This window comes from Nuphar pumila, chromosome 1, assembly GCF_984573655.1.
Source record: "Nuphar pumila chromosome 1, dmNupPumi1.hap1.1, whole genome shotgun sequence".
Lineage (NCBI taxonomy): Eukaryota > Viridiplantae > Streptophyta > Magnoliopsida > Nymphaeales > Nymphaeaceae > Nuphar > Nuphar pumila.
The window spans coordinates 87,222,353-87,230,859 of NC_143249.1; the positions used below are offsets into that span (position 1 = coordinate 87,222,353).

The 8,507-nt window shown below is 39.4% G+C and overlaps 1 non-coding gene across 1 annotated transcript; it reads right to left on the reverse strand.

Moving 5' to 3' along the window:
* Positions 1 to 232: 232 nt before the first annotated feature.
* LOC149849054 (small nucleolar RNA R71) lies at positions 233 to 335 on the reverse strand. Its single transcript, XR_016426555.1, has one exon. It is a non-coding gene; the product is annotated as a small nucleolar RNA R71 (small nucleolar RNA).
* Positions 336 to 8,507: the final 8,172 nt, after the last annotated feature.

The window sequence follows — 8,507 nt, forward strand, 5'->3', positions numbered from 1 at the left end:
CTTAGTCATGAGGATCCCTACCGACATTTAGATGAATTCCTCGAAATCTGTTCTACTGTTAAGATACAGAATTTCGATGATGATGCTTTAAGGTTGACTCTATTCCTCTTTTCATTGAAGGACAAAGCCAAGTATTGGATAAAGTCCTTAGATTTTGTAGAAATAGAGTCATGGGATCAATTGCAACAGGAGTTTCTTCAGAAATATTTTCCCATTGGTCGTACGAACCAATATCGTAGAGCCATCACTCGCTTCTCAGAGCTAGATGGTGAGCGCTTTCATGAAACCTGGGAGAGAATGAAGGATCTCCTCAGGAAATGTCCCCATCATCAGGTGCCGAAATGGCAACTGGTGCAGAGCTTCTATGATGGATTGTCTGACAAGAATTGTCAGATGATTGACTCTTCATGTGGAGGGACATTCATGCTAAAGAGCGAGGACGAAGCATGGAGGCTATTTGATACATTGGCCGAGAATTCATTCCACCATGCTTTGAGCTCTCAATCTGATAGAGCCACACCCAGCATTCAGAAGAAAGCTGGTGTTCTTGAAGTTGGTCCATCTACTGCACTACAGTGCAAGGTAGACATGATTGCTCAGAAGCTGGACCAGCTTCTCTCAGGACCATCCACTACACAGCAGGTGTGTACTCTTTGTGCCAGTCCGGCACACGAGATCACTGAGTGCCCTTCGGCAGCTCAGTATCCTGAATTTGTTTAAGAACAAGTTCAGGCAGCTCAGGGTTACGTCAGACCGCCGAATAACCCATTTTCATCGACATATAATCCGTGTTGGCGTAACCATCCCAATTTTTCATGGAAGAATCCACAGTCTTCCATGCAGATGCCTACATCCTCTCAGCCAGTTCGACAGCCATCTTTTACTCAGTCATTTCAAAGACCGAACTATTCTCAGTCTTCTTCTTCTTCTGTCACTCCCCCGATTCAGCAGGAGTCTGCCCCGCAGACATCTTTTGAGGAGAGACTTCTCCAGGCATTCCAAGAGGTGAAAACCTCTAATCAGAACGCCTTCGAGAAGTGTAGCCAGATTTTGAGCTCGCATACGCAGTCCATTGCGAAGTTAGAGTCGCAAATGGGACAGTTAGCTGAGGCTATTAGTAGGAGACCCGAGGGTACATTGCCGAGTCAGGCTGTCATGAACCCGAAGGGTAAGGACCAGATGACTGGAGGCCTATTTCATACTGAGACACAGCAGCAGGCTAAATCAGTTATGGCCTTGAGGAGTGGACGTGAGTATCACGTCGAGAGCAGAGAGCGAGAGAGTAGAGAGAGGATAGAGGAGCCAGAGACCATTGTTTCACCTACGTCGGCTCAATCATCACCTTCACCATCTTCATCATCTTCATCCTCAGAGAAGAAGAAGGATAGGAGTGAGCCTTCTCACAAAGAGGAGGAACCAGCAGAGTATATTCCCCCACCACCCTATCCCAAAGCATTAGAGTCTCCTAGTTATAGAGGGAAGCAAGGTGCGAAGATCCAGGACATGCTTGACATCTTCAAGCATGTGCAGATCAACCTACCTTTGCTCGATGCTATTCAGCAGGTGCCGGCATATGCCAAATTCCTGAAGGAACTATGTACGCAGAAGCGTAAATCTAGAGAGCGAGTTCCTAACAGGGTCCATCTGACTGAGCAGGTGAGTTCAGTACTTCAGCATCAGACACCACCAAAGCTCAAGGACCCTGGAGCCCCTATCATTGCGTGTACTATAGGGAACATCCGGATAGAACGCGCATTGCTCGATCTTGGAGCAAGCGTGAACATTCTAACCGGATATTTCTTTGATTCTTTCGGGCTAGGAGAGATGAGATCGACTCCGATTACACTGCAGCTGGCAGATCGTTCCGTCAAGGTACCGAGAGGTGTCTTGGAGGACGTGCTAGTTAAGGTGGATGACTTTTATTTTCCAGTCGATTTCATTATTCTTGATATGGAAGGAGTGGATAGCCAGCACCAGACTCCAATTATTTTAGGTAGACCATTCTTGGCAACTGCCAATGCGTGTATCAATTGCAGAACTGGAGCCATGGATCTCTCATTCGGCAATAGGAAGGTAAAGCTGAATATTTTCAATGCCGCGATGGGACCAGCAGGAGACATGGACTGCTTTCATGTAGACATTGCACAGGAGTTAGTGGAGGAGCAGCCCGAGTTGTACCTTACTGAGGATTCTTTAGATTTGTACCATATAGAGAAGAATAGCGGTGTAGATAGTGTAGATGTGTCTAGAGTGTCGTCAGAGACAATACCTTGGGGAGCGGTCAGGGAGCCTCTTCCACCGCTTGCGGAGACCCCCGCTAAGTCTTCGATCGAGTCACCTCCAAAACTTGAGCTGAAACCCTTACCGGATTCACTCAAGTATGCATACCTCAGAGATGATGAGACTCTGCCTGTGATCATCTCGTCCTTGCTCACTGAGGAGCAGGAACAGAGATTGCTGACTATTCTTCGGGAGCACAAGGCAGCGATTGGCTGGGGAGTTGCTGATCTGAAGGGGATTGATCCTTCATTCTGCATGCATAGGATCCATTGTGATGAGGAAGTCAAGCCATTTAGGGATATGCAGAGAAGGCTAAATCCCAACATGAAGGAAGTGGTGAAGAAAGAGGTGGTGAAGTGGTTGGATGCCGGAATCATTTACCCTATTTCTGATAGTCAGTGGGTCAGTCCGATTCAGGTTGTGCTGAAGAAGTCAGGACTCACTGTGGTTGAGAACGAGAAGGGTGAGAGAATTCCGATGAGGACCACTACAGGATGGCGAGTATGCATCGATTATAGGAAACTGAATATGGCAACTAGGAAAGATCATTTCCCATTGCCATTCATTGATCAGATCTTAGAGAGACTCGCAGGGCAGAGCTACTACTGCTTTCTAGATGGATATTCAGGATACAATCAGGTAGTTGTCCATCCTGACGACCAGGAGAAGACCACGTTTACATGTCCTTATGGCACCTTCGCATTTAGACGTATGCCGTTTGGACTCTGTAATGGCCCGACTACTTTTCAGAGGTGCATGCTTGCTATCTTCTCGGACATGATTGATGATGTGATGAAAGTTTTTATGGACGACTTTTCAGTGTATTGCTCTTCTTTTGAAGATTGCCTCCAAAAACTTACTCGAGTACTGAGTAGGTGTGCGGAGACCAATCTCGTCCTGAGTTTGGAAAAGAGCCATTTTATGGTCCAGGAGGGGATTGTGCTAGGACATATTGTGTCCAAGCGTGGTATTGAGGTTGACAGAGCGAAGGTGGAATCCATTTGCCGTTTGACTCCACCCACCTCTGTGAGGCAGATTCGATCATTTTTAGGGCATGCGGGTTTTTACAGGCGGTTCATAAAAGATTTCAGCAAAATCTCTCGACCGCTCTGCACTTTATTGGAGAAAGACCAACCCTTTGTTTTTGGTGAAGATTGTATGAAGGCTTTTGAGATTCTCAAAGAGGCCTTTGTTATCATCGCAAAATTTTTCCCCTCCCTTGCGAGAGAGAAATGAATTTCGCGAGTCAAACTCGACCAAAGTTTTGAAAATGGTTTTGAAAATTACTCGCCTCCGTTTTGAAAATTTGCGGGAAAATTCCGTGGAATGGGATCCGCCTGTCGATACGAGGTTCAACCGTTCCTGGCGCCTTTACCAGGGGTAATTGAACCAAGGATCAATTATGTGCTTTAACTCGACTCAAATAGCTAAATTATGCTCTATTTTTCCTAGAATGCACAAAGAATCAGGCTTGTGCTATGAAATTTTTAAAAATGCAAGTTTGAGAAAATATGATGTTTGCTTTGGAAAATTGAAATGCATTTAGAAAAGGACTGGAAAATGCTTGAAAATGGAATTCCTGGGAAAATCATTGAATTTTATTGGAAATCAGAATTTTGCATTGGAAAGTGATTTCTCAGAAAAACTTGAACTTTGAAAAATCGATTTTTTGAGATTTGGAATTTGCTTTCTCTAAGAAAAACGGATTTGAGAATTCTGAGAAAATCAAGAAATTCATTGGAAAATGACTTGTGAAATGGAAAATGGATTCTCAAGAACATGAGAACTCTGAGAAAATCGATTTCTGAAAACTTGGGATTTTTTTTTTTTGAAATTTGAGAATGTTAACATTGGAGAATCTTGATTTGAACTTGGGAAATGCCTTGAAATCTCATTTGAAAGTTTGGAATTCTGAGAAAATCCAATCCTGAGAAACTTGGAAATTTTTGGGAAAATTGATTTATCTAAAATTGAAATTAGAAAAATGAATTTGAAAATAATGCAATTTGAATGATATGAATGAATGAATATGAATTTGAAAAGGGAATTTCAATTGAGAAATTGGGAAATCCTTTTAAGACTTTGAAAAATGCAGTGCATTTTGAAGTTAGCCTAAGTGTGTAGGCTGAATGTGGCTAATATGAAGATCATAAATCTTGGTTTTCTTCGTATTCTGACTATGGCCATAAATACAAATCCCACCGAGTTTATAAACTCCATAAGAGCTTGTGCACGTGCCATTCGTGTAAACCATAGTGAATTTGAAATAATGTGCATGAATCATACATCACATATTAAAATTTTGCAGAAATTTAACTATATGCAATGCAACCCTATTCTAAGCAGAAATGTAACTCTTATTCCAAATTATTACATTTGATGTTACATTGAATTGAAATAAAAAGAAAAATAAAATCTAAGTCTTCTTCTTGAATGTTCCTGCAAAACTAGAAAACAAGGTTAGCACAAAAATGTAGGTTTTTCTGAATTTATCCGAAAATATGGGAAATTATCGGATATTATTCAGATATAAACCCCAAATCATACCCCATTTGATATAAACATGATAAATAATGAATAAATTTTGAAAATAAACTTGAAAATTCGAAATTGGGGTCAAAATGACCAAAATACCCCTGATGACCTTGAAATCAGGGTTTTCTAAAAGAATTTTTATAAATTTTGGAATTTTGAAAATCAAATGAAATAAATCAAACATAATATGATAAAACATGATGATATGCATGAAAATTTATGAAATTAGAAATTGAAATTTCGAAATTATGGTCAAAATGACCAAAATACCCCCGATAACAAGACTATGGCCTTGAAACCAGGGTTTTCTGAAATAAATTTTGCAAAATTGAAAAATATGAAATGCAAAGGAGATTGAAATTAACCCTAATACGATTCTACATGCTTATGTACATGATAAAAACCCTAAAATGGCGAAAATATCACAAAATATTGAATTTAACCTGATTTTCGCTTGATTTTCGCTTCTGAATTTAAAGATAAACTAACACATGGAGCAAATGAACTTGGAATTAAACCAAATTTGGCATGGACACCCAAAATAACCCTAAAAACAGAATGGAGCTCGAAAATCTATTTTTTTTGTATTTTTAGACATAGAAATTTAAGTAAAAACCCTAAATTTTATGATTTTTGCCTAAAATATTGATTCTAAAGGGGATTTAGGATATCAAACTTCCATAAAAATTTCCCAAATTTTATGGGGTGACAGAGGACAGTAAGGCAAGGATTTTTGCCTTCTACACTTTCTGTTTTTGACCTATGGTCGGAGCTGTACCACTCCGGCAAGTCGGATCGGAATCCGGCGACTCTAGTAAATGAAGGAAACAGACAGGTTTCGGTAGAAAATGTGGTAAAAATGGTAGACAGATGGGAAAATGGCTGAAATTGTGGGAAAATGTCCCTGACAAACAGAAGAAGATTTGATATTTTGACACTATTGGGATTCGGGTTACGGTTTGGAAAAGGTCACACTGTTATCAGAGACCTAAATCTCTGGAATTTCTGGACATTGGAATCTGTTAGATAGAAAGAGAAAATCCGGGAAAAATAATGAAACAGATCCAAAAATTCCCAAATTTTGGGTAATGACAGGAAATCATGTTAGGAACAACGTTCATGTTGAAAGTTTTTGCATAAGGACTACAGATTTGGAGGAGTCGGTGCATTAAGATCTGTCTATATCCTGACAAAAGAAAATCGAGATTTTCCCAGGGGTCTGAGAAATCCGATTTTTTACAGAGGTCAAAACTGACTGGAAAAACCTCAAAATTTCCAGATCATTAGTAGATTCAATCATAAATCTACTGTGATTTTTGGAGGACGATTTGGATTTCCCATGAGGGTGGTGCCGGAGGTTCTTGTCTGCTAAAGCGCAAACTGGAAATTTAAAAAGACAGAAAACCCGATATAGGGTTTGATTTGTTTAATAGGGATGTAAAGCTCAAATGGATTTCAATTTTTTGCAGGATATCACAGACAGATAATTGTAACTATCACAAAAATTTTAGGATTTTTGAACGAAAAGTTTTATATGAAATCATAGCTAAAGTGGATATCTAAAATAAAACATGACGAACTATCAATTAAATTGAGCTAAATAACAAGAAACGGAGAAATGAGACTAAATGCAATACATAAAACATAAAATTTATCTAAAACATGGAATGAAACATGAAAAATTCAAGGAGACACAAATCATATTTATTTTTATGGCTATGAGAAGGGAGGATCTGGTCCATTGATTGGACGGATCATTTTCCCTCAATAGCAACAACATGAAACAAGGAAATCAAATGAAAATAATAATAATAAAAAAAACAAAAACAAAATGAATATCTTACCTTGGGTTAGTTTGGATCAATTGAAGGAAGATGACACCAACTTAAAAGGGATGCTTCCTTGTATATGCTGGACCAGCTATTGGGCGTGAAGGTGGTTGAAGTTGGGTAGGGGTCCGGCTAGAGGAGCTCTTGGAAGAGGTGGCTGTTGCAAGATGAAGTTCGATGATGGCTGCTGTGGAGGTGGCTGGAACCGATTGCAGAGAAGGCTTCCAAAGTGCTGGGGGTGTTGAAGCTGTGGTGGAGATGTTGGAGCTGCTATGCTGCTGTGGAGGTGGTGAAGGTGGAGCAATGGAGGTTGATGTTGATAGCTCAAATCCGAAGGAGCTGCCAAGGAAGCACCGGCTGGGAAAGATGGGGGTGAAGGAGGAAGCTTGGTTGCTGTGGTGGCTGAAGCTAAGGTGCTGCTGGAGGTTGGAAGGCTGCTGTGGCTGTAGCAGCCAAGGAGAGAAGAAGATAGCTAAAGGGAGAGAGAGAGAGAGAGAGAGAGAGAGAGAGAGAGAGAGAGAGAGATCGGAGAGGAGCAGCCGTAGCTTCCTCCTTTGTTTTCTTTTTTTTGGTTTTCTTAACTTAGGGAAAGATCCTATCTTTCCCTAAGTTTTAGTTTTAATTAGAGAAGGAAAAGGAAAGGGCCTCTACGTGAATGGCTGGGCAAGAGGGAAAAGAAGGGAGGAAGGAAGGGAAGAAGGAAAGAAGAGGAAGAAGAAAAAGAAAGAAAAGGGAAAAAGAAAGGAAAGAAAGAAAAGGAGGGAAAAAGGAAAAAGGAAAAAAAAATGAGAAAATGAAAAGTGGGGCTGGAGGCTTGGGTGACCACCTTGTGGGTCCCACCTCCTCTCTAAAAAAATAAAAATATAAAATAAATAAAAATAAAAAAAAACAAAAATAAATAAATAAAAAGAAGCATCTTTTTTTTTAATAAAATAAAAATACAAATGAATGGGCCATCTCAGAGCGGGTCCAAATTTCAATTTTGAAATTCATTTTGAAGATTAGAGGGGTAAAATAGTCTTTTCAGAAGGTTTCCAGACGAAACGAGCTATTTTTGGCAGTTTTTTTAAACGAGCTCGGATTTTGAAGTTCAATACCCCGTTGCGAAGCAAATCCAGTGTAGAATTTGAAAATGTAATTTTGAAAGAAATCCAGATTGTTTTTCTCGAGAAAATATTTCCAAACGAAATGAGCTATTTTTGGCAGTTTTTGAAACGAGCTTAGATTTTGAAGTTTAATAGCTCGTTGCAAAGCAAATCGAGTGTAGAATTTGAAAATTTTGAGTTTGAAATAAATCCAGATTATTGTTCTTGAGAAAATATTTCCAAATTTAGACTCCCGGGGGTAAAAATGTCAATTTTGGAAACCCGGGGTTTGAAATTGATTTTTAAAAAGTTTTTAAAACTCAATCTGGATTGAAATTTATAAAACTGGAGTTCTGGACTTCGAAAATGGAATGAAATGTGATGAAATGTTATGAAATGTTATGAAATGCTAAGAAATGATATGAAATTATGAGAAATGACATAAAATGCTATGCAAAATGCTAACTCTGAATGAAGAATTTTGGATATTAGACCCCGATTGACAGTTGTACCAGTTCAAAAAGCATAAAAACTGATAAAATTTGCAAAATGGTTGAAGAAATGATTTTCGAGCTCTGCCAAGCTAGAGTGACACTGGAAATTAGGGTTTGAGCTAGATTAAACTGAAATGAACTGGATTGAGCTGGGTTTTAGAGTTTCAGAACTCAAATGAACTGACTAGGCACTGACTCAATTGACCTTTCCGACTGAATTTTCAAGAAAAGCAATCATTTTTAGAGAAATGATATGGAATGATCATTGGAATGAAGTGAATTAC